Here is a 27,949-nt window from a genome sequence, read left to right as displayed (position 1 = left end):
ATGTGTAGGTGTGTTTACACTTAAAACAGTGCCCAGCACGTAGTAAATACTATATGTGTTAGCTGTATTATTATTACCAAGAAAGACTGAATTTTCCTCATTAAATAGTTTTGAAACTAGCCATCTGACATGACAGCTGAAGTACCTACCTGTAAATAAACAGTTAAACTATATAATCTTTGTAGACCACTTTCAGGTACAGAATACTGTTATTAAATAAATCTAATATATAATCATGAGGGATACATTAGTGACTTGGGGGCTACTGAAATGTACTATAGAGGCTAAACTACACTTTGTTGATCGCACAACTAAAATGTAAAAGCCTCTAACATATATTTTACTATTTCCCCCTAACTCCCTTTGCAAGGAAGTTAAATGGAGGGGAGAGAATATAGCGCTAAATATAATGGCACGAAAGCATGCTTTTCAGAGCTAAGAAACTATAGTGGAACACAGCATGTTGGAATCTTTAAGTCCTGTAGATTCCTGTATAGAGGCAACCTAAATTATGTTATTAAGCACTTAACTGAAATCACTAGGCTTGGGAAAATTGTCAAAGGTCCCAAGGGAAGGACATTTAAGCAACAAAAGAGCACCAGAAGGATGCATGTTCCTCAAAGCAACAATATTAAAGCTTCAAGAAAAGACTATACTGATATAGAATAAAGATACTTAGAAAAAACTTAATTGGCTGAACCTAGTGCTGCATAATGACCCAAAACACAAATGGGAATTCAACACAAAGTGGAAACTAGGCCAGCTTTCTAAAAGAAGCACAAAGATTTTATTTATTTATTTAAATTTTTATTTTGTCTACTTCCAAAAAGAATCTGAAAGTTTGAGGATTCTTTAAGCTACAAACAAATAACAGTTACACACAGGGGGGAAAAAAACCCCAAAAAACCAGGAAAAGCACAAGTGAGAACTTAAGTCAGAGCTGGTAAGAAACATGGAATCCCTTTGATGAACAAGAAGGAAAGTAACACTAAAGACTTACAGTCTCTTATATACATCAGTTAATTAAATAAAGTAGATGTTCTGAAATCCACAACTGCTGGCAATGTCCTCAGCAAGACACTCAAATAAAAGACTTTGCTGCCACTGATGAAGGGTAAGAGACTCTTTTCTGGGCCTCAGGAACTGGACCTGCCATTCCCCAATTTACTGTACTTATTTCCCCATAAGTCTTCAGCCAGCAATACACATATGTCAACTAACAACTATTTATGGGTCAATTGCCTACCAATTACTCAGCCCACTGCTAGGTGCTGTGTGGGAGCCAAGTGAAATATAAAACAAGGTCCTTGTTCACAGAGAGCCTGTAATAAAGTTGATTCAACTTATTTCAACTGGAATGACTGAAAACAGAAGTCTTAAAAGGACTCAAGAGACAAGAAGAGGGAAAGGAAGACGAGAGAAAGGAAAAAAACAGATTGATCCCAGTGAGTGGAAAGGAAAAGGGTAGGACTGGAGTTGGTAAATGCAAGTTAGGTACAATTTCAACAGGTAAGGGTGAAGAGGGAGAGTGCTCTGGAATCATGTATGTGCACAGGCAGTTAGCACTGGACCCATTGGAAAGCCCTCCAGTAAGTTGTTGCCATCATTATTATGGACACTGGGCTGGCTAGGGTGGGTCTCCAAAAATACCCACTTAAGAGGAAATGTGGAACACTAGGCTGCCTAGGTCAGGGAGGCCAGAAAATGAGCAGAGGAACTTAACCTGCTTTGAGGGAGGAGTTTCTGAAATATAGCACAATTAAAGCAGAGCTATTCCAGTGACAGATGGCATGGTCTAATACGGAAAAGTGACTAGCAATGGGAAGGAAGAACAAGCAACCTATATATATTGTCTAATAATAAATAAAGCTCCGTAGGAGCAGAAGTTGGACACACATCTGCCTAGATTTCTATAGCCCAATACCCAAGAAAGAAAAGCCATCCTAATACTTGATCAAGGGCCCTCCATTCCAGTTCTCCTAACAATTCTGCACTCTCCTTTGGGCACATCTATCTCATAGTCTGAGACATCTCTCATATGGCCTGGCTCAATGCAACCTTATCTGCTTAAAGTTTGTTTTGTTTTTACTGTTGCTATTGATAATCCCTATCTCCAGAATATAATCTTTAGTTCTGTCTTGATTTCTGGATTCTGCTGGAACCAGAGAGCTGGAAGGGACCTTGGAGAGCCCTATTCATTGCTTTCAGCAAACAGACGTTCATTACTTTATTACTTTATTCTATCACGTACTCTTGTCCAATGACCAAATGACCTTAGTCCAATCCCTCCCCTTTTTAACAGAGGAAACTGAGGTCCTGAGAGGCTGAGTTGCTCTTTGATCCGAGTCAGCTTTAACCCCATGGCTATTTAGTATCTCACAACCAACCAGAATCAGGTGAAATAACAGGCACTCTCAACATAATTAGAGCAAAGATCACACACTCAGAGACAAGAAATGGGGCATCTGCTACACACAAAAAGATGATTTAAAATGTAACGTATCTAAGGAATCAGCTAAGTTAAAAGAGAACCACTAGCAATTATTTCTGAGAATGCAAGGAGGATTGGTGAGGTTAGAAAAGGGTGACCGTAGCTTTTAGCAGGCCCACATTGCTCAAGTTCAAAAGCAGCTGTCATTTGGTTTCTTCTCTTACACTGCCGGCCTGAAAGGCAGCAATATATAGTGTAAGGGATGGAGATTTTTGTATTTGATAGTCCTGGGTTCATGGTAGTACCTTTTTATATGTATTGTCATTGTTGTTTCTAATATTATTATCAACACTATCATCATCATTCCATCCCAAATACTAGTCTACTACTGTTCCAATCTTTGAGATTTGTAGTAATACCTGAACGGCCTGTGTGCTTTCCTAAGGTACGTTCTGGTCATTGGGAAATCCAGGTAGCCAGAACAGCTCTGAAGAATATCAGTACTGAAGATTCTAAAAGCAGCTGAATTGGCCTAAGAGTCACCTTTGGGGATTCGGGAGGCTGTCTACCGAGCTCTATGGTACGTATCAAGTAGGGATAATACCTTGCTATATTCTGGGATTTACACCTCATCCTTCCATTTAACTTTGTTTTACAGATGAAGACTAAGGCTCAGGGATGTTAAATGGCTTGTTAAGGGCCACAGAACTAACAAGGGGCATAAGTGAGCCCATGTCTCAATTCTCAAGCCATAGTTCTTTTCTCCATAATATGAAGGCCTCACTGGAGTCCAAGACTTAGCTACCACTTCTGCAGATTATTCTCCCTTCCAAGGGCTCAGTAGCCATTAAAGAGTATAGCTGTCAACTCTTGGTTACTTAACGTACACTTACGGTGTCACCCTGAGGGGAACTGTTTAGTGAGCCAACCACATCCACTGACCCATCGGCTCAGGAGACTGTACTTTTCTCAATTACCAATTCATGTCTCGTGAACAGTTAGCCGTAATGGTATCCTGCTCTCTCTTTTCATATTCTATCAAGGATATTATTTATCAAATAATCACAAATAAGAACTACTAATAAGCACATTTTACATGTTACCCCCTTTAATACTAATAACCCAGCAAGACAGTTAAACCCAATTATAATTAAGTCCCAATAGTGGAGAGGTTAAGGAACAGGCCCAAGATCACATACAAAATCCAGTCTGAGCCTTTTAAAGCTCATGCCCTTCTACCCACTAGAACAGTTTCTCGTACTTTAGTGTGCGTGAAAATCACCTGGGGATCTTGTCAAAGAAAAGATTCTGATCCAGAAGGTCTGCAGTGGGATCTGAATTCTGCATTTCTAATAAGCTGTGGGTTGACTCAGATGTTGATAGTCCAAGGAATCCTCTCTGAATAGCAAAGCACTATACAACATTGCCTGTTCTCAAATCACATTTTTTCACATCTAATTATTATCAAATATGTTTTAAGCAACCCTTCACCTCTAAAAAGTTCCAAGTCATCCTCAAAACCTTCCCTTTTGCACCTACCCTTGCTCCAGTCAGAACAGCTTTAAGAATAAAACCTACAAAATACGGAGGATTCTAATAACCAGGCCTTAGGTGAATAGCTCTGTGGCCTGGCACCAACCAAAACTCCTTTAGAATGCATTCCAGCAACCCGGACTTCCAGGGCTAGATAAGCTTCCCTGGCTGCTACTAAAGTAAATGGAGGTCAAACTGTTCCTGATCTAGAGTAAACTGGTCACCTGAACCTGGTTAAGCCCTGGCAGGTTCTAGGATGGTACAGCCAATCAATAAATGTATGCTGAACTGGACACAGTGAAGAGATCTGGGCTCATGGCACCATACATGACCTACTGTGACATTTCCATTCTAACTACTATGCCCATCTGTCTTCTCCCACAGAGAACAGGACAACTCTGCTTGTCTTCCATAGCCTTCCATACCCAGATTCCCTAAAAGCCATATCGAACAGCATTTCAAGGCCTATATTCTCTTTTGTGGTATAAAGTCTAAAGATTAAGGCTTAATATTACGTGCTGCCTTGACAGCTGGTAAAATCAAGAAGGCCTCAAATGTCCTAACCACAAATTCCAGTACCCACTCTGCTCCCGTGGACAAGGTCCCCTAGTCAAACAATCCTCCTTATCAAAGGGGCCAGGCACTGTTCCTGTTTATTCCTGGGTAGTGGGTTTCAGTTCCCTGCCAGCCCCCAAAATTATTCAAACAAGTCAATCACATCCTCTGGCATAAACCAGAAAGCACCCACCTTCTTGATACTGCAAGCCTGCCTCCCACAGCCCCTGGTTGTTAATGCTGCTCCTGAGTACACCCTCTGTGTCCTCCTCTGGGGCTGTGAGTATAAATTGCTTTCAGTCTCATCTGCCAGTGTCCAGTGTTGTGTGCTTAGCCATCCCCACAACCCTAGGGTAGGAATCCCTCCCTCATCAACGAGGTGAAGAGGAGGTGATTAAAACATCGTTTTTTGCCCAATCCACTGATCTCTGCTCTTTTTCCTATCCTTGAATCTCCTGAATGCCTTTGGCAAGGTCATTAACTACTCTATGATGGTAATGATGTCCAGCATTTGTTCTAAGCTCTGTCCATACATTTTCCCACTTAATTCCCCAAACATCCCTATGAGGTAGACACCATTATTATCCCTAATACACAGATGAGGAAACTAATGTCCAACAAGATTATGCAACTTGCCCAAGACCATACAGGTATTAAGTTAGAGCAAAGCTCAAATGCAGATCTACCTGGCTCCCTGTTCTTAATTACTACCTTAGTCTTGAGAGGATTTCGGGGCTCAGTGCTATCATTCCTCAACTCCTCTCACAGACAGAGATGTGCGGCTAGATGCCCTGACAGGATGACCTGCATTTGAGATGCCATGTCTTTTGCTGGTCTCTGCTAAAAGATGGATGGAAATGTGTCTATTGGAACAGGCCAGCTGGCTTGCCAGGAAGAGACTGGCAAGAGACTTCCCTCAACGGCTTGAACTTAATTTACCAAAGGTCTAGTTTGGTTATCAACCTCATAGATACAAACACCCTATCCTGTAAAAGTCTCAAAATTAATCAGACTTGGGGAGTTTGGATAGTACTGTCTAAACTAATTGTTTAAGAGAAGAAATATAAATCAGAAAGTCAATTTATTAGTTCATTTATTAGTGAAATGTGCCTACTCTCTGCAGTCATCTGTGAAAAAATTCCAGCAGCAAGGTCAAGTATGATCAGAAAGCCTTTTAGGAATCACAGAAGAGACTACATCTCTCAACATTCAGTGGTGGCCTGGTGCATCTGTCTTTGACACTGCACAGTGCTGATGGGAGTGTACACTGGTAAAAATCATTCAGGGAAGTAATCTAGTAAATAATCTGCTCATGTAGAGCTATAAAAAATGTCCTTGGAGAGGGACATGAGAATTTGGGGGGATTGAGGAGGATATACTTTACGTGCCCTGTTTGAATGTTTTACCAGGATGTGTTTTACAGAATGTATCTGTAATATATATCAGTTGCATAATTACAAATTAAAAAAAGAATGAGAATCCTATGATATTAGAAGAAAAAAATTGTTAATGTTTATTCCTTTAGACCCACTTCTAAGTATCTATCTATAAAGAGATAATAATTAGAGATATAATAAAATATTTATGCACACTGTATTCAGAGCAATAGATTTAATGGTAAAAAACTGGAAACTTAGATGTATAATATGAGATTTTTAAAGTAAACATGGTATACGGACATATTATAGAATATCATGTAGCCATTAAAAATCAGGCTCTCTATATGGTACCTACAGCACAAATAACCAAAGGAAAAAAAAAATAAGTTGGACTTCATCAAATTTAAAAACTTCTGTGTATCAAGGGACACTATCATGAAAGTAAAAAGACAATCCACAAAATGGGTACAAATATTCACAAATCATATATCTGATAAGGGTCTGGTATCCAGAATATGTAAACACAGTGTATCAGAATATAAGGTATTCAGAACTCTTACAACTCAACAATAAAAGGACAAATATGCCCATTTTAAAATGGGCAAAGGATCTGCACAGATATCTCTCCAAAGAAGATATAAAAAATGGCAAATAAGCACATGAAAAATGCTCAACATCAGTAGTCACTGGGGAAATGCAGATCAAAACCACAATGAGATATCACTCCACACCTACTAGGATGCTATAATAAAACAAACAAACAAACAAAAAATACAAGCATTGCTGAGGATGTGGAGAAACTGGAAATCCTATACGTCGCTGGTGGGAATGTAAAATGGTAGCCCCACTGTGAAAAATAGTTTGTCAGTTCCTCAAAAAGTTAAATACAGACCCAGCAATTCCCCTCCTAGGTATATACCCAAGAGAAATGAAAACATATGTCTACACAAAAACTTGTACACTAATGTTCACTGCAGCATTATACATAACAGCCAAAAAGTGGAAACAACTCAAGCAGCCATCAACTGATAAATGGACAAGTAAAATTGTGTTTATCCATACAATGGAATATTATTCAGTCATAAAAAGGAATGGAATAATGATAGTGCTACAAACACGGGTATACCTTGAAAACATGCTAAGTTGAAGCCAGACACAAAAGGCCACATAGGGTATGATCCCCTTTATATAAAATGTCTAGAATAGGCAAATCCATAGAGACAGAAAGCTTAGTGATTGCTAGAGGTTGGGAGGAGGACTGGCGAGTGAATGCTAATGAGTATGGGGTACTTTTTTGGAGTGATGAAAATGATCTAGAATTAGAAAGTGGTGATAGTTACACAGACTTTGAATTGTACACTTTAAAACAGTAAATTGTATAGTATGTGAATTATATCTAAATAAAAAATTTTTAATTAGGCTCTTGAAGATTTTTAATAATGTGGTGAAATGCTCTCAACATACTAAACACAGGATGCAACCGTATATATAATTCCAACTTGGTTTAAAAATATATGTACATGCATATATACATTTGCATTGAAAAAGACAGAAAATATATTAAAATGCTAATAGTGGTTATCCCTAGGTAGTATCACTATGGGGGACTTATTTTCTTCTTCATATATTTCAAATTTTTTCTACAGTAAACATGCATTATTTTTATAACCTCCAAATTAAAAAACCCAGGTAGGTTTGTCTGGCTTCAAAGCTAGTGTCATTTCCAACATACTATACACTCATAAGACATTTATTTAGCTCCTACCAAGCAAAGTTAAATAAGATATAATCTCTGCCCACAAGGAATTTACATAACTCCAGGGTGGGGTCTGAACCCAAGTCCATGGACTGGGAAGGGGAAGAGGCATCTATAATGCTCTTTAAATTACTGGACACACAGTGTTATTCAACTGCACACTTTCTGGGAGACAGGTCATGAGCAGCAGTGTAGCTCAGTGGTTAAAGGCCGGAGCTAGAGCCAGACTACCTGAGTGTGAAGTTTGAATGCCCAATCACAAAGTGTGACCTTGGAAAAAATCGCCTAAACTCCATGGGGCATAGTTTCCTCATCTACAAAATAGGGGTAATAATAGTACCTCTCTCACTGGGTTGTTGGAAGAGTAAATGAATTAACACAGCTAAAGCACCAGCATTATATGCTGGGGACACAGCAAGTGCTCAATAAACTGATTATCTGCTAGCTGCCAGCATCAGCATCAGCGTCATCGTCATCATGATCATCACTACCACCACCTCACCACCATATTCGCAAGGAGGTAGAGACAGGAGATTAAGGACCACTAGAAAGGTTGTTTTTCACGTCTCAAAACTGGCAGCTAGCATCTGATTCTTGATAAGCCTATAATAACTATTACATTCAACTAATTTCTTTTTCCAGATTCTCTCAATCTCTAACGAAACTCTTCTTTTGAGGTGTTCAAAACAATGAGGCAAAACATCAAACTGTTTGGCATAACAAACTGCTTGTGTCCTCTTATCTTTTGTCTAATTCATAGAAACAAGCAATTTTTCAAGGCTATTATAATGGAAGGAGGCTTTGAGAGACTTATCTGCCTTTCCCCTGCCTTTCCGGGCCATGCTGCTCTGATCCAGTAGTTCATCAACGATGACTCTTCACAGGCCAAACTGCAAAATCTCCTGAGCAACATATTCATCTAATGAGTGGCTGGGGATTGTGACTGCATTACACCTAATGCCGACTCTTCCATCCTGCAGTCAAGACTCTCAACAAGCAATCATCACTTCAGTGCTTTCACATTCAACCTCTTAGGTGTTACAAAAGACCCTTGGCTTCATCACTGACACTTTTGTCCTGACCTGAAAATGTGGACGAGTTCTGCGTTTTCACCAATCTGATTATGATAATACACTTTTCTTCACGGGGGAATAAATCTCAACCACACAGTAGCAAATTCCAAAATCAAAGATACCCATCTAATGTAAAAGTAAAGAGCTCAAGCAACTGCAGAATACCAAAACAGGCCTTGTGACTTCGGAGGCTGTGTGTTTAACAGTAAAGGTTTAGGGCACAGGCTGTAGAGACAGCTCGCCCGCGGGTGAATCACAGCTCTGCCTCTCTTACCAGCTATACAACTTGAGGCAAGTTGCTTAACTCTCTGGGCCTCAGTTTCCTAATATGTAAAATGGGGATAATATTAGTTTTATCTCATGGGGTAGCTGTAAGCATTAATAAGCCTCTGTTAGTAAGTCAATGCACATGAAGGGCATTTCCTATAACATTGTAAATATTCATTAAATGTTAAAAGGAAGCATAAAAATACACCTGCCAAAATACTTGTTTTTACAGTTTTTGGCTGGTGATCAGTTCACAGATATACTGTTTTTCGTTTTTTAAAATATTTATTTATTTATGACTGTGTCGGGTCTTCGTTGCTGCACATAGCCTTTCTCTAGTTGCAGCGAGTGGGGACTACTTTTTGTTGCGGTGCGCAGGCTTCTCATTGCAGCGGCTTCTCATTGTGGAGCACGGGCTCTAGGTGCGTGGCCTTCAGTAGTTGTGGCACACGGGCTCGCGGGCTCTAGAGCACAGGCTCAGTAGTTGTGGCACACAGGCTTAGCTGCTCTGCAGCATGTGGGATCTTCCTGGATCAGGGATCGAACCCGTGTTCCCTGCATTGGCAGGCGGATTCTTAACCACTGACCACCAGGGAAGTCCGATATACTTGTTTTTAATCACTCTGCCTCATCACTTATATAAGTTACATATATATCTTCTATATACTGTATGTCAAATATTATATAATTTTTAAAAAAGAATTTATAGACAATCACATTGCAAGTTTCACAGCTGAGTCAAGCTAGGAAAGGGAGAGGGTTAGGCCTCTCATAACAGCATGCTGGATTATATAATCTGAGAGATTTCACACAAAGCCTTTAACTCACTGAAATTAATAGGAGATACAAAGAACTTTCGAAATCACCTGCTCCAATTCCCTTATTTGTAGATGAAGAAACTGAGGCCCTGAGAAGTGTTTTAAGATCTTCCAGTTCACTAATAACAGAAATCAGACTCTTCTGTTAACTATGACTCAGATATATATTTTTTAAGTGGAAAGCAATGAGGAAGACATTATGGCAAGGGGGAAAAGAAAGACATAGTTTGGAAGAGTTACGGTAGCAACCTAACAATGGGAGCTAACATTTTATGAAGATTTATTATATCCCCGACACTGTGACGAGCATTTTGCATGGGTGCTCTTATATAATTTTTGCAAAACCTGGGAGGTAGTTACTATTATTAACTCCACTTTAACTGAGAAAGTGGAGACCTAGAGAGATTAAATGACTTGCCCCAAATCATAAAGCCAGTGAGCAGTAGAGTCAGTAAATGAACCCATGCTGTCTGACTCTGGAGCCGGACCTTTACCACTGGATATTGCCCAAGCTTAAGAATTTAAAAAGCAGTGAAGCGCTTGATCCTTGAGTCTTTCTCCTACTTTTTTGGTAACTTCTCTGTTCAGAGGCAGTGCAAAGATACACAGTAAATGAAGTAGTTTTAAAGGAAGAACATGACCTTGATTTAGAGCCTACTTATTCCCCGCTATATGAGGCACCATACACACATTACTCTGGCCCCCTGACTTGTCCAAGGCCATACAGCTGGTAATATTGCCACTGGGGGATGTGGAGCCCATGCCGTCCCAGCAAACCTCCAAGACCCATTTCCCAGCCTAGTCAGTGGACAGTGTATGCTTGTCTGTCCAGCAGATCTTTACTGAGCTCAGCCAAATGGCCTTAACTGGCTTGGAACTACACAGAGAAGAAATCAGCATACTCCCTGCTCTCAAGGAGTTTATGGCACAGCTGGGAAGAAGAGACCACTTTCAGCTTAAAATTCTTCTTTTCTTCTACATTGTAGTTAAGCAGCAGAAGCACTGAAGAGTCTATGGAGCCCCAACTTCCTGTGAGACTGTCCTATTACCCTACTCAGATCACCCAGCCTTCAGGACACTTCTGTGTATATTTCATACATGAACTCCATTCTCCTCTCCCCTTAGTACTGTAAGCTTTTTCTCTTGCCTTTGAAGAAGTGGGAATTATTTTCATCTCTATCTTTCTCCCATCCATCAGCAGGGATTATGACAAGAGGGTTAACTTAAGGAACTAACATCCAAAAAAAAAAAGCAAAAGAGGATAACTTCTCTATTGTCTTTAACGTTTGGAAAGAGCCTATGGGGCTCCATAGTATTTGCTCAAAAATGTTCAAAGAAATACATGGAAAACTTCATTTTCTGCTGCCCAGGAAAAAAAAAATCCGGAGCTTTAGGGGCCAATTATTCTGCTGTCTTGGACTTTGACCTTAGAAAGTCTCCCTCTGGTTTAAATCTGACTGGAACTGAGGGCAGTTGACAGCAGAGTACCAGCTATAAGAGCAGCTTGTGTCTAGGTGGTCAAATTTAATGACTGCCAGGGCTTCTGAGCGTCATTCAGAAGTTATAGTACCGTACCAAACCTACGGGCTAAATGAATAAGAGCAGCAAGTTCCACTGTTGTTTAAATTTATAAGTTCTTACTACGTTCCCAACATCATGTTAGGAGCTGGGTACTCAAAACAGTGACAGGCCTTTAAAAATGAACTAAGATCAGATTGCACTAACAAAACTCTAAGATAAAGAGAAGGCAGAGCAAAAGCAGAGGACATAAGAGAAGCAATAAAGAGGGAGAGAGAGGAGGGCTTACTGTTTGCAAACAGTAGAAGTGAGGGAAATATTTGTGACGTGAATTAGAAGGGAAGACTAATATACTACTACTACCAGTTACAGTTTAGAAGAGTAGCTCTTGACCATCTCCCTTGCTTCTGCTTTTCCCTGGCCAGCTGGAGTTTAAAATTTTAAAAACAATCTTAATAAGGAGCTAAAAAGAGTTGGGTTCTACACCTGACTTTAGCTCTGTAACCTTGAGTTACTTAATCTTTCAAAACCTGTTTTCTCAAGTGCAAAATGAGTGAACATGTATATGGGAGCTCATAATGCTATTCTCACTTTTATGTTTGAAATTTCCATAACAATTTTTTAAATGGGGATAATAGTATCTATTGCTTAGTTGCTGTGAGGATTACAAGAAATTGTGTAAAACACTTAGTACACTGCGTGGCACTTTTTAGGTGTTCATTAAATGCTAACTATTATTATCAACATGGTATTTTTTTAAGTTCTGGGATGGGGATAAGGAGGAGAGCAAAATGCTATGAACCAGTGAATTAAGGCTACAGACTTCAAACTGAGGAACAACTGTGCAAGGAAAACCTTCCCAAATATACTCTTACAGGTCTCACTCTTTTATTCACTTTTTCCCCTTACTGCTTTATTCATTCCATTCAACAAATATGTACTGACTGCCTACAGTATGCAGGACACAGAGCTAGGTATTGAGAATGGGAAAGAGAGGAAGACAGACAACAGAAGGGGTTTTGAGGGGACAATATAATGGGATGGGCTTTTGGAGGAGAGTATCTATGAACCACCAGAAACGATATGCAAAAATTTTTGAGTACGTGGGTGTATATAACTTCTCTGAGAAGTTCTGGAGGGATTCTTAAAGGAATTATTTATTTTTTTTAAAAAGTTAAGAATGAAAGTCTAATAAACTGAGCAAGAAGCAAACAAACTTTATATAAGGAAAAACACAAAATACTCTTGAAAAATCACAAAAGTAGCCTTGAGCAAATGGAAAGACAGACCATGATCTTGGATAGAAATATTCAACATCATGAAGATGTCAGTTCTCCCTAAGCTAATTTATAAATTTAGCATAATCTCAATAAAAATACCATCAAGTTGTTTCATCCGGAAATTAGACAAATTTATTACAAAGCTCATATGGCAGAATAAACAAGCAAAACAGTGAGGAAAACTCTGAAAAGGAGCAATATGAAAAAACTAGCCCCTCCAGACAGTAAAACAAATTACAAAGCCTCTAAAATTAAGATAGTTTTGCAATGGCATATGAATTGACAATCAATGGAACAAAACAAAATCCAGTAGGAAACCCAAATGCACATAAGAGTTTAGTATCTGCTAAAGACAGCATCTCAAATCAGTGGAGCAAAGATAAGAGCTTTTAATAAGTAGTGCTGGGACACCTGGCTGGCCATTCATTGGAAAAAAGATAAAATTGGATCCTTCCTCAAACCAAATGCCAAGATAAATTCCAAATGGATCTGAGTCTTAGATACTAAAAAAAAAGGAAAAAAAAGAAAAAAAAAGTGAAACCATATATGTACTAGAAGAAAACATTAATGAATTCCTCATAAATTGAGAGTGGCGCAAACTTCCTAACTCTGACTCAAAATCTAAAGCAATACACTGAAAGACTGATCATTATGACTATGTAAAGATGTAAAACTTTTGTATAGCAATAACATTACATATGTAAAGTCAGACATGTGACAAACTGGAAAAAATATTTTTGTAACTTATACCACAGACATTGGGCAGATATTCTGTAACTCATAAAAGGAGAAAACAAAATTAAACTATACTGAAATATTATTTCTTACCTAACAGACTGACAAAACTCCAAAACTCTAGCATCAAGACTCAACAGAAACAGAAAAGAAGGGTCAGGCATGAAATAAAAACTTCTATGAATATACCTTGCTGTATAGTTTTGATTTTGGAACCATGTAAATGGTTTTCATAGTTAAAAAAACAAAATTAGATTTTTATAATCAATTCTTAAGTTTTAAAACAAATGGGTCTGTTTATCAAGTTGGTGGCATACCACATAGAGAAAATAATTACATGAAGTGACTTTTAGGACAATGTTTGACTATACAACTCAAATAGCATATATTCTAAGGACAAAAGGAACCACAAAGAAAACTAAAACAACATTCAGTAATCTAATGGTCAGGACAGACAGCAGCATTGCTACTTGCCGGGTTAATAACATGGCCAGGGAAATCCAGAGAGAAGGAACAGCCCGAAAGCCCCAGAGCATGGCCCATAGTCCAGGAAGGGTGAAGTTCCACGTTGCCCATTGAGTGTTAATGACTGACGCTCAAGTAGAAGGGTAAGAGGGAGTGGAGAAAGCGCTAAGAGTTGAGGCTTGAGGTGGGCACAGCCAGGGCTTGAGGGCAGCCCAAGCCATGCCAAGGAACCACACAGAGGGCAGGCAAGCCATCTTGGAGTTTTAGCCTGGAGAGTAACGTGTTCCGATCTGTGCTTTACAAAGATCACTCGCAACAATGTACAAAATAGATTGGATTGGAACAAAGGTGGAAAGCTGGCTGGCCAGCTACAGACTGCTGCCGCAGTAATCCAAGACAAGAGATTACAGCGGCTTTAGCCCAAAGAGAAAGGGGACATCAACAGGCTTGCAGTCTAAAAAATGTGTGCCATTTGTGGGTGGGGAGTGGAAGGGGGTGGAGAGTTGAGAGAAGGGGAAGAACACTGGATGACTCCTGGGTTTCCGCCTCTGGCAGCTCCGTGGTGCCATCCACTGAGACCAGGAACCCAAGAGAAGTACCATATGGAAGAAAACTGCTAAGTTCACTACTGCCAGAGCCCCTCGTGGGGGCAGGGAGCCAAGGGAGTCAAGAAGGAAGACCCAACTGTCAGGCCACAGTCCTAGAAAGCTGAGAAACAGATGAAACTGCAGAGTTAGATTACCTCTTGTAAAATTTTCTCAAAGTCAGAAATAGAATCATATACTGTTCATTTTTGTATTAAAAAAATAAGTCAACCAACCAGTACTTGTAACAGTAACAGTACTTGGAGCCTCAAAAGCTATTATTCACACTTACAATCCTTTGTTTCTAACCTCCCTCAACCTAGTTGGGCCCTTTCCTTCATAAAACATGCCCTATTGTATGTCCCAGAACCAGATTCTAGAGCTTATAGCAGAAGTCACTCATGCAAACACCTTCAGGGGTCTGACAGATGTAAAATGTTTAAATGTAAGCAACTAATTGGTAAACACAACACGGGCCAAACTCTGGCCTAAGCCATTTTCTACTGAGGTCCCATTTTCACAAAATATTCTAACATGAAGATTTAAAAGATACTTCCTTCCTTTTTTTTTTTTTTCCTTTCAGGTACTAATAAAACCAGAAATTACATCACGAACTGACTTTTTCAGAGGTCCTAATATTAGACAAGTTCTGAGATAAGTTTGGTTTCAAAATAGCAGCTCTACTGTCACAGATACAGAGGGTCTCCAGGACAAATGCAGGGGAAGCATCCTTGCCTCCTGTCTCTGCTTCCTTGAATCTATCCCTCTCCTCCTCTCTCCCTCTTAACCCTACTTTCCTAACCCTGAGGAACTGACTCCACCTGCAAAAAGTTGATGCCTAGAGCCAAAGTACTGGGCTTCTACTACTCTTCCTTTCACCTGTCAGAAGAAACAAATACGTTCATCTGCTAACCAGGTTGTCGAGACAACACGTCCCCATTTCACCAGTCTCATGTAAAATAATGACAATGATCTCTAAGGTATCCCTGAAGCACCTCATTGGGTGAATGCCTATATTATACACAAACATTCAACTATGTTTGACCAGTTTAGACAGGAAACAAAGCAAGAAAAGACACTTTTACTTTACATCTTTGAGTTCAAAGTCCCAGAACAATAGAAAGTACTAGTTTTAGGGGGATTCTCCTCACTGTTTCGGTTCAGTGGTGTTACATGTTCATTGTTGGCTCAGTACCTTTTGAAGGGTCAAGGACCCCTCTGAGACCTGACTACAGTACAAGCACACCTCATTTTATTGTGCTTTGAAGATAGTGCACAGTTTTTACAAATTAAAGGTTTGTGGCAACCATGCATTGTCAGATGATGGTTAGCATTTTTTAGCAATAAAGTATTTTCTATGTGACTCGCTTTATTACAATACTCACTTTACTGCAGTGGTCTGGAACTGAACCCACCATATCTCCAAGCTATGCCTGTAATGGGCTCTCTTCCCAGAAAAAAAAATGGCATTCACACAAATCTGCAGGCAAATTCAAAGGATTCATGGATCCCTTGCAACTTGACCATTTACCCCAGATTAACAACCTAATGTGGATCAGCAATAACATATTTACTTTATCTATGGAAATGAAATACTTGATGTCATGATTTTGAGAATATGGAGTTAAATAACAACATTAGGGAAATGTAAGGAAAGATAGTTTTCTTTCCCTACCTTTCTCTCCCTTGAGAGCTGTAGGAGTCTTACAACTGCACACTCTCTGCAAATGAAATACCGCACCCTCTGCATGACTTAAAGAAAGTGACAACCTCATCTCTGAATTTAAATGCCCTTAATATTTAATTCTTTCCTCTACAGGTTATAGCTTGCTTTCTCCACATTATCAAGATGATGGCTTTAGAAGGCAGGCTATTGGAGATCCAGAAAACAATATATCCCAATCCAGTTTCCTTGTGAAAATCAAAGAGCTCACTCTCTTGAAGAGTTGAAAGAGGCTGAAGGGTCACCGCTTCCCCCCAGGGTGCTGGTACAGGCAGTACTCCAGAAGGGTAATGTAAATACTCAGTATGAGGCAACAGGGCACACCAATTTGTTTTTCAATCTGTTTTATTTCAGTTCAAAGCACCTTTGCAGATAGATAGTACAGGAAAATAAGCCACACTTTGGTTATACCCAGTCTTCCTCAATCTCCAAAAGCAGGTGAGTATTGCCAAAGTGTGGCTTGTTTCCCTGTGCTGCCTGTCTGCAATGATGCTTTGAACTGAAATAAAATAGACTGAAAAACAAATTGGTATGCCCTGGCTCTTCCTGCAGTTTTATATTATCCTTCAAAGCTAGTGTTACCACCTACTCTTTACTGGAATCCAACAGACCCAAATCACAGAGTAAAACTGCAATACTTTAAATGTGAAGGCCCCACCCAAATCTAAAATAGCAATTTAATTCAGGGCTTGTTGGTTAACATTGCATTAACATGCCACTCTCCATCCAGTTCCTTGCTCCATTTGCTGGGCTGGATTACATCTTCTGATGACACGTGCAATATGGTTACTGGATACAGTTTAAAACAAAACTTGACATTGCTGATCTTCCTATATGGTTTGCTCAATTTATTACTGCCTCTGTAATTTTTCATGTTCATGAACCCAAACATCATCATTTATTTTTACCTATTCAAAAAGTCTACCAGCTTTAAAGCATTCAACATTCTGCTTAAAGTATGCAACATTATTTTGAAAACTTTTAGAGAAAACCCCAAATCATTTGCAAACCAATTCTAAAATTACTACCAACTAGAAGAAGCCTATCATTTTCTTAGAATGAAGGAATACAAATAGTTTCAAGCTTAAAACACTAAAATGATGAAAAACGCTCTCCACAGACAGTTGTATAATTTTGTTTAAAAAATTAAATCCTAATTGGAAAAGATCCTCTCTTAAAAAAACATAAAGAAAAAAAATAAGATCTGTTCTCCTCCCCCCAAAGACAGAAACACACACACACATACCCATGCACACACACACCCCACACACACCCTCATCTGTAACATACTTCTGAATTTTTGTTATTATTTATCACTTTAAGTAAGTTTCCATTTGGAGTCAAATTGGGTTAGTTTTCTCTAATTGGAATTAAGCAATATGTGTGTAACAAAAAGAAAACACACAACAATCCTTTGAGAAGGTAACATTATCCACATTTGACAACTTAGACAATAACCTGTAACTGGCCCAAGACCATGCAGCTCTATCAGCAATAAAGCTGGGTACAGGGCCGGAACTCAGAGCACAAGACTGTGAAACACAACACATTCACTGGCTTCTTTCTTCTGTAACTCTCCAAGTTCTTGCCATCTCACAGTCTCTGAACCTACCGAAAAGTTCTTCCTCTCTAATTCTCTCCCCTTTCCCTTCCTTTGGACAGGATCCTGGTCACGCAACAAGTTTCAGCTTAAACTACACAGAAGAGAGGTCTTTGGGGACTATCCTGGTAATAATAGGTGGTCTCCCAGGTCAACACTGTTTTGTTTGCTTTATAGCAGTTGCCACAATCTGGAGTAACTTTGGTACCTCTTTACTGTGTTAAGACACTCGGTTTTGGGTCCATGTTTCACCCTGATAATCATAGCCACAGTGGTGCCTGGTAAATAGCAGACACTCAAATATTTGTTCAGTGAATGGCCTGGATTTATTTACTATTTACCAAATACCAGGGTGTGGGCACTGGCTAGCAGCTGATACAAGAAGAGGTGAAGTGTGGTCCCTGCCCTTCAAGACCTCCCAAGTTAGCAGGAAAGATAACAAACAGATGGAATAATTCAGGGTGGTTAGTGTGATCAGTTTAGGTTCAGATCGCAGCTCCCTTATGCATTAGCTATGACCAAGGTCATCTCTCCTGACTCTGTTTCCTCATCTTTAAAATGGGAATATTAATACTACCTATGTCATAGTGTTGGTGTGAGGATTAAAAGATAAGCCATGGAAATAACGCACATAGTGAAGTCCTTAGCACACAGGAATCACTCAGTAAATATTAACTACTGATTTTATTATGATGCAATGACAGCTATATATGAAATTATCTTTGTTTACCTGTATGCCACCTGTCCAAGCCCCTACAGAATTTAAATTCCATGGAAGGGCAGAGATTACGTTGATCTTGTTCACCACTGTACTTTCAGGGATTTGAATCATTGCTAGTATGTTCTAGGTGCTCGACAAATACTGAATGATTAACAAATGTATGCAGGCAAGCATGGGTGTTCTGAATCTATTTGTTAGTTAAACTAGTGACGAATAGTTAGGTTTGGGAACAACTCTTATAAAAGAACAATGTCTACTAAACAGACATGTCTCCGAAGAAGATATACAGATTGCCAACAAACACATGAAAGGATGCTCAACATCGTTAATCATTAGAGATATACAAATCAAAACTACAATGATGTATCACCTCACACCGGTCAGAATGGCCATCATCAAAACATCTACAAACAATAAATGCTGGAGAGGGTGTGGAGAAAAGGGAACCCTCTTGCACTGTTGGTGGGAATGTAAATTGATACAGCCACTATGGAGAACCGTATGGAGGTTTCTTAAAAAATTAAAAACAGAACTACCATATGACCCAGCAATCCCACTGCTGGGCATATACCCTGAGAAAACCATAATTCAAAACACTGTGGTCATGTACCACAATGTTCACTGCAGCACTATTTACAATAACCAGGACATGGAAACAACCTAAGTGTCCATAGACAGATGAATGGATAAAAAAGATATGGCACATATATACAATGGAATATTACTCAGCCATAAAAAGAAATGAAATTGAACTATTTGTAGTGAGGTGGATGGACCTAGAGTCTGTCATACAGAGTGAAGTAAGTCAGAAAGAGAAAAACAAATACCGTATGCTAACCCATATATATGGAATGTAAAAAAAAAAATGGTTCTGAAGAACCTAGGGGCAGGACAGGAATAAAGATGCAGATGTAGAGAACAGACTTGAGGACACGGGAGGGGGAAGGGTAAGCTGGGACGAAGTGAGAGAGTGGCATGGACATATATACACTACCAAATGTAAAACAGACAGCTAGTGGGAAGCAGCCACATAGCACAGGGAGATCAGCTCGGTGCTTTGTGACCACCTAGAGGGGTGGGATAGGGAGGGTGGGAGGGAGATGCAAAAGGGAGGAGATATGGGGACATATGTATACGTAGAGCTGATTCACTTTGTGATACAGCAGAAACTAACACACCATTGTAAAGCAATTATACTCCAATAAAGATGTTAAAAATAAAAAATAAAAGCGTCTAAATTAGGAAGTGGGGTGTGGCAGAAGTTTGATGATTTAGCCAAGTAGAGAAAATTTTCAGTTGAGGCTGTAATTAAATCTCCACAAGCCATACAAAGATTTGGATTCGATTCCAAGGAAGAACCAATAGTCCCAGTTTGAGAGATGTGAAAGAATGAAGTCCAAGCAGAACGACATGGGTCCCCAGGCAGGGCGCTCCCAGGGAAGAGCTCAATTTGCCAGACCTATAATCTATTACAGTCTTAGACAGCTTAACCTCTCAGAACCTGGGCTTCCTCCTCTTACGCAAAACAGACACGGACACTTCTAAAAAGTTATTGGTACAAAAAAGCTGTGTATGAATATAAATAAGCAACTGGCTTACCGTAGGCGCTCGGTAGAATGGTATTATTGTTATTCAAAGTAGAAGAAACAATTCCATTTTGAATAATACACCAATAAGACCAGAAAAGGTAATGGAAGCCAGAGTGGTTGGTCAAATAAAGAGCTCTGGGTGCATAGGGCAGTTGTAACTCGAGTTTCCCACTCCGTGAGAAGGGACCTGAGGAATCCCTGAAAGACAACACTGACCCGGTCTACTTGTGTCTAGAGCTGGGGCCGCCACAGTTTTTCTGTGAAAGGCCAAAAGCATTTTCGGCTTCGTGCGCCAAGGGGTCAAAGCCATCAGATATCTGTTGCAACTACTCAACTTTGCTCTCGTAGAAGGAAAACAGCCATAGGCAATACATAAACCATGAACACGGCTGTGTTCCAATAAAACTTCATTTACGGACATGAGAATCTGATTTCATACAACTGTCACAAATTATGTGAAATATTCTTCACAGCCATTAAAAAAAATGTAAAACCTTCTTAGCTCCCGGCTGACAAAAACGGGGGAGGGGGAGGGGCGGATTTAGCCCAAGACCCTAACTTGCTGGGGCCCGGGGTCGGGATTTGGCGGGAGGGGAGGAGGGGTGAGAGTGCGAGAAGCAGCTGCGAGGAGTGGCCTCCGATCGCGCCGAGTAGCAGGCGACGAGGGTTGAGGGCAGGTCCCAGGCGGAGAACAGGCCCCAAGCGGGGAGTAGGCCCGGCCGAGCGTCCCGGCCGGGACCCCGTGGCCTCTCCCCGCCACAGACGACAGCGGAGCCTGCGCTCGGGGTGTAGGCCGCCCCGGGGCTCCACGTCCCGGGGCGGGGAGAGACGGCCGGGACTTGGCAGAGCGCAGCGGACTTCGCCACGCCGAGGGGTCTCTGTTCGCCCCTCATTCGGGGCGCCTCTTAGGCCACAGCTGCAAAAGGGGTCTCCACGCTGAGTCCCAGCCCCGTTTCTATGGTTACCTGTTCAGCACCGATTCAAACTGCGGTTCTTTATTGACAGCGCCATAAAGGACACGAACACTCCTGCCCGAAGGGAACAATAAAGCTTTCTCCATTCAACAGCGCCAGAGACGCCAGCAGGCGGCCATTTTAAGGCCGGAGCGGAAGAGCTATAAGCAAGGAGGCAGCGGCCCGGCCTGCCCCGCGCGCCACAGTCACGTGCTGGGGGGCGGGCCTCACGGGGGCGGGACGCGCGCTCTCCACCAATGCTAGCACGCTGGGAGAAACCCGTTGCTAACCGCTTCTCTGACCTCTGACCCTTGACCACTCCTTCTTCTCCCCACACTCCCTTAGGAAAGTTCTAATGGGTTTCTACCATCCCTCGCCCGGGCAGCACTAAAGTTGAGATCTTATCTCAAACAACAGCAGAGAAAAGATTTCTTTGAGATCTTATCTCAAACAACAGCACAAAAGATTTCTTTCCATTTTTCCAAAACAAGTTCACGTGCAAGGCGGAGACGTGACGTGAGCCGCGCCCCATTCTCATTGGTGGAGAGGCTTGGCTCGGACGTAATAGGCTAACAGACCCGTATCAACCAATCGTGGCGTCTTGAAGGCATTTTGGTCCCGCCTCTCCTTCCTCCCCATTTTGGGATGTAGAGGTTTGTGGGTAAAATCGTTAGTTTTGCTTGTGCTCCGTTTTTCTGTTACGCACTGTCTCACCCTGTACGTTCCATGTTGGAATTCCTCTCGCCACCTTCACACAGCCAATTAAATGAAGTCATATCCATACAGTATCAAATTAAGTCACATCGGCTCTGGCCCCCTGAGCCTCACAATGTCTGTCTGTCCCTGACACGCAATTTTTCTGTCACTAACAGTCATGCCGCCCAAATCCAGTTGTCTCAGTACAAGGACAAGTTCCCTCTTTGGTAACAGCTGTTGCATCCACAGGGTCGATAGTGAGTCGTTCTGAGGGATGTCATTGTCGGACTGACTCCCATCACCGTTTTAATCACAAATTCAATCTACGGGGCAAAACTGTCATTTGCATTGTTGCTGTCATCCAGTTCATCATTTTTTTTTTACTGTCACTGTCCAGTATGCGACCCCTCTCCATAACCACAAACTTCAAACAGTTCTGTACAATATAGCAGTTGGAATGTGTGCACAGCTGTCACCCTTTCCGTTGTTTTCACCATCATTATCACTCAACTACTTTCACTGCCACAAAATCAAGTCAATATTAGTAGACCCTAACAGGGTAAACAGCTGTCCTTGTTACTGACCATTTAGTCACTTTCACTATTATACTCACATGTCACTGTCACATTCAGGGTCAAATTTCCTGTCCACAACAGTCACTTATGTAGTCACTAGAGTCACACCTACAGCTATTGTGTCTCCTAATCACTCATTTCCACCATCTCTGCATTGTCCTTTAGTGGGAGCCCTCAATACCGGCTTGACACATTTAACAAACAAACAAACACATAGAATGGTGCTTGGCACATAGTAGGTGCTCAGGAAATATTTATCTAATCAGTGGATTTTTGAAAAGCAGTATTATTGCCAATGTACTATATGGGAATGTGGATGGCTTGATGCTTATCATTCTTAACAGGAATAAGTGCAGACACAATCTGTCCTCCCTATTTAACTTAACAAGACTCTGCATCTTATAGGGACAAGAAGGAGAAAGCAGGAGAAATGTGGATATGCTGAATTCCTGGGACCATGGTTATAAAGAATTGGATGGTTTTTTAAAGTTTTCATTCCTTACTTTAAAAGGAATATATGTTTGTTGTAGAGTATTTAGAAAATATAGGAAGGACTCTTTCCTTCTAAAGGATTATTTTATTTTTTTTTAATTTTATTGAAGTGTAGTTGATTTACAATGTTGTGTTAATTTCTGCTATACAGCAAAGAGATTCAGTTATATATATATATTCTTTTTCATATTCTTTTCCATTATGGTTTATTACAGGATATTGAATATAGTTTCCTGTGCTATACAGTAGGACCTTGTTGTTTATCCATTCTACACATAATAGTTTGCATCTGGTAATCCCAAACTCCCAATCCGTCCCTCCACTACCCCCACCCCACCCCTTGGCAACCACATATCTGTTCTCTACATCTGTGAGTCTGTTTCTGTTTTGTACATAAGTTCATTTGTGTCATATTTTAGATTCCACATATAAGTGATCTCATATGGTATTTGTCTTTCTCTTTCTGACTTACTCCACTTAGTATGCTAATCTCTAGTTCCATCCATGTTGCTGCAAATGGCATTATTTCATTCTTTTTTATGGCTGAGTAGTATTCCATTATATATATATATATATATATATATATATATATGCCACATCTTCTTTATCCATTCATCTGTCGATGAACAGTTAGGTTGCTTCCGTGTCCTGGCCATTGTAAATAGCGCTGCTATGAACATAAGGGTCAATGTATCTTTTCAAATTATTGTTTTTTCTAGATATATGCCCATAAGTGGGGTTGCTGGATTATATGGCAACTCTATTTCTAGGTTTTTGAGGAACCTCCATCCTGTTTTCTATAGTGGCTGCACCAATTTATTCAATACATTCCCACCAACAGTGTAGGAGGGTCCCCTTTTCTCTACACCCTCTCCAGCATTTATTATTTGTAGACTTTTTAATGATGGCCATTCTGACCGGTGTGAGGTGATACCTCATTATAGTTTTGATTTGCATTTCTCTAATAATTAGTGATGATGAGCAAGCATCTCATGTGCCTATTAGTTATCTGTATGTTGAGGGATTGTTTTAGACATAACAAAGAATGTCATTCCCCAACACACTCACACATAGTCAGTGGAAAATGGCTGCAGTTCCCTTGTAATTGTTCACCTGAGGTTTTACATTATTAGAAATTCTCATGGAAATGACTTGCCTACAGTCCATGAAGAACAGTATAAGGTGATGGAGAGCAATGGCCCTGGCTTCTGGCTAGCCATCATATGGAAGAGTAAGAAACCAATGGTGAGGCACAAGAGGGAGGAGATACGGGGATATATGTATATGTATAGCTGATTCACTTTGTTATAAAACAGAAACTAACACACCATTGTAAAGCAATTATACTCCAATAAAGATGTTTTAAAAAAATCGAAGGAAAAAAAAAAGAAACCAATGATGGACCCTCTAAGGACCTCATCTCTTGGGAGAGTCTCAAGAGTTTTGGAGAAATAACTTGTGCTTCCCAATCACCAAAACGAAGGACCCAACCCTTGACCATGTGGGGGAAGGTGCTTGAGGTCTTTTCACTCTTTTTTCTACCTTGACGAAGAATGTTCCCAGGCTTATGCCTGAGGTGGCCCCAGCTAAACTACCAACTGTTTCCAGAGTGACTACTACATTCCAAGAACACTGAAGTAAATAGAACATGATCCTTGCCCAAGAAGGAAATAACACAGCCAGGACCACTTCTACTGCCAGTAGTAACAGTCATTATTTATCTCACTCTCACTCTCTGCCAGTTACCATGCCAAGCTCTACCTAGATTATCTCATTTAATTCCCATAACCACCAAATGAGGTAAGTAACATTATTACCCCCTTCTATACAGGAGAAAACAGACTCAGAGGAGGTAAATAATTTGCTCAGGGTCACACAGCTATTAATCAGTGGAGTTGGGGTTGAAACCTAGGAAGTCTGACTCCAGAGCCTTCACTTTTTCCCCCCAGAATAATGACTTGTGGTTTTTACAAAATATTTGTGTTCATTATAAAGAATTCAAGGATTAAAGAAAAATACAAAGAAGAGAGTTAAAAACATACTCACTATAAATCCAACCACTTAGCAGTAACATATCATTATAGATGAGCATTTCTCCATCTCTGGGCAAATATATGTAGGTAGGTAGATTGGGAGATAATGACGGTAATAATGACAGTTTCCCTTCAAGAAGCACTATGAGCTGGACACTGTTCCAAGCGCTTTCTATGAATTAACACATTTAATTTACTCAGAGAGAGATGGTTAGACCTATTTTTATTAAAATGAACTCATTTAACATATTCAGTGTTCATATCGGCAGCCAACCACCTGGTGATGTTTTTCCCCAAATCTGGTTCTTTCCTCAGTCTTTGCCATCTTCACTCTGCCTTCCAATCAAATCCTAAGCCTGGAGTCCTTGGGCTGCAAAAGCTGAGTCTTTAAATAGCACTCTCTGCACAGCTGCTGCCTGGTCAAATGTCTCTGCTGTTCCCCAAGGCGGTGGTGTTATTTGTAGAAGTGAAGTTTGCTAGAGGCTCAGCATATGCTTTTCATCTGCTAGAGTACGTATCTGGGCCTTCGCATTCTTTTTCCTGGCTTTCTAAGTGTTAGACTTTCCCTACCCTTTTCTCCAATCCAAATGAAGCTTGGTCTTCAGATCTTGCCCAGTGGAGGCCAGAGAGTCTCAGATGAGGGTGCTGTTAGAATTTGCCAAATGACTCAGAAAGGTCAGCTTGCTCATCCATCTGAGATGGCAAAAGACCAGGAGAAGGGAGAGACTGCCTCGCTCCAAAGGGGCTCCCAGCCAATGAGAGTCTCGGGTACTTCCCTGGGGTCTGGTCCTACCAATATCTTGTACTGTGAATGAATCTCTTGCCCCAATTTCCCCTGAGACAAAAGGCTCTGCTGCATTCAGAATGACAAAATCAACATCTTTGGAGATGGCTCACAGCCCATCATAACCATCTAATCCAAAACAGAAGCTGTAATTTTCCAGCCAAACCTGCTCCTCCCCTCCAGCTCCTCAGTTCAGAGAGGACAGCCCACCCACCACTCTGCCTGATTGCTGCAGTTACACAGCTGGGAGCTGTCCTTGACACTTCTGTCACTCGCCCTCGACTAGTCACCAAGTCTTGTTGATTTTACCTCTAAATATACTCTCTCTATTTCCACAGCCAAAGTGCAAATGACTTTTATCCCTCACCTACCGTATATGCTCCTCCTGCAGTCTCTTTAATTATCCTTTACTTTGTTCTGCAGACAACAGGCCAGTGTAATCTTTCACCTCATTTAGAATCAACTTTATTAAATATAATTTACATAAAAGAAAATGTACTAATTTAAAGTGCATTTTGGAAAATTCATACACCCATGTAACCACCACCATAGCAAGATATAGAATATTTTAACTTTTTAGAGCAGTTTTAGGTTCACAGCAAAATTGAGAGGAAGGTACATAGATTTCCTGTGTTCCCCTGCCCCAGCAGTCCCCACCAGAATGGTACATTTGTTACAATTGATATACCTACGTTCACAGATCCTTATCACCCAAAGTCCATAGTTTATATTAGGGTTCGCTCTTGGTGGTGTACATTCTGTGGGTTTGGTCAAATGTGCAATATGTATCCATCACTATAGCATTATACAAAGTAGTTTCACTGCTCTAAAAATCCTTTGCTGTACACCTGAAACTAACACAACATTGTTAATCACCTATACTCCAATGTAAAATAAAAAGTTAAAAGAACCCACAAATATATGTACTGTTAATAGGATTTTCTTCAAGGGAAGGGAATTTAATTGCTGGAAACAGGGAAGGAAAGAGACAATTTTTCCTATAAACTACTTGGTAACTTTTGAATTTTGAACTATTTGCATATATTTCCTATTTAAAAGTTATTATAAAAATGAAAAATTATAACCCCATCAAACGCTTAACATGCTATATATAAGGCAGAGAATGAGATTTGGGGATGGCTTTTCACTTTTCTGCTATATATTTGGTGATATTTGAATTTTTCTAACAAATGTGTTCACATGCTATGTTTATAATTTAAAATTAAAGCTAAAAAAATCACTTGAAAAAATAAATAAATAAAAATCCCCTGTGTTCTGCCTATTCATCCTCCCTACACCCAAATCCCTGGAGGTCACTGACCTTTTGACTGTCTCCATAGTTTTGCCTTTTCCAGAATGTCACATAGTTGGAGTCATACAGTATGTAGCCTTTTGAGATTGGCTTATTTCACTTAGTAATATGCATTTATTTCTTCCTGGTCTTTTCATGGCTTGGCAGCTCATTTCTTTTTAGCACTGAATAATATTCCATCCTCTGAATATACCACAGTTTATTCATCCATTCACTTACTGAAAAACATCTTAGTTGCTTCCAAGTTTTGGAAATTATGAATAGAAGTGCTATAAACATCTGTATGCAGGCTTTTGTGTAGGCATAGCTTTTCAATTTGTTTGGGTAAATACCAAGGAGCACAATTACTGGAGCATATGGTAAGAGTATATTTAGTTTTGTAAGAAACTGCTGAACTATTTTCCAAAGTAGCTGTACCATTTTGCATTCCCAGCAGCAACGCAAGAGAGTTCCTGTGGCTTCACATCCTCACCAGCATTTGGTGTTGCCAGTGTTCTGGATTTTGGCCATTCTAATAGGTGTATATCAGTATCTTATTATTTTAATATGCATTTCCCTGATGATGTATGGTGTGGAGCATATTTTGGTATGCTTACTTGCCATCTGTATATACTCTTTGGTGAGGTGTCTGTTAAGGTCTTTGGCCCATTTTAAAATTAGGTTGTTTTCTTATTGTTGAGTTTTAAGAATTCTTTGTATAATTTGGATAATAGTCCTTCATCAGATATGTCTCGTGCAAATGTTTTCTCCCAGTTTGTGGCTTGTCTTCTCATTGTCTTGACTTTGTGTTTTGCAGAGCAGGAAAGTTTAATTTTAATGAGCCCAGCTTATTGATTCTTTCTTTCGGGGATTCTGCATTTGGTGTTGTATCTAAAAAGTCACCACCATGCCCAAGGGCATCTAGATTTTCTCCTATGTTTTGCATTTTACATTTGGGTCTGTGATCCATTTTGAATTAATTTTGTGAAGAGTAAGGTCTGTGTCTAGATTCATTTATTTGCATGTGAATGTCCAGTTGTTCCAGCATCATTTGTTGAAGCTACCTTTACTCCATTGTATTGCCTTTGCTACTTTAGT

At 40.2% G+C, this 27,949-nt stretch overlaps 1 protein-coding gene across 3 annotated transcripts in view; it reads right to left on the bottom strand.

The window, feature by feature from the left end:
- Positions 1-21,120, bottom strand: part of ZBTB40 (zinc finger and BTB domain containing 40) — an 81,349-nt gene extending 60,229 nt beyond the window's left edge. For all 3 annotated transcript variants that reach the window (XM_060015767.1, XM_060015747.1, XM_060015753.1), the window contains exon 1: positions 20,993-21,120. The gene's annotated coding sequence lies outside the window, so the exon portion shown is untranslated. The remainder of the gene's footprint in view (positions 1-20,992) is intronic.
- Between the last annotated feature and the right edge of the window lie 6,829 nt (positions 21,121-27,949).

Source organism: Delphinus delphis, chromosome 1 (assembly GCF_949987515.2).
Source record: "Delphinus delphis chromosome 1, mDelDel1.2, whole genome shotgun sequence".
Taxonomy (NCBI): Eukaryota; Metazoa; Chordata; class Mammalia; order Artiodactyla; family Delphinidae; genus Delphinus; species Delphinus delphis.
This window is presented reverse-complemented; position numbering and strand designations above follow the sequence as displayed.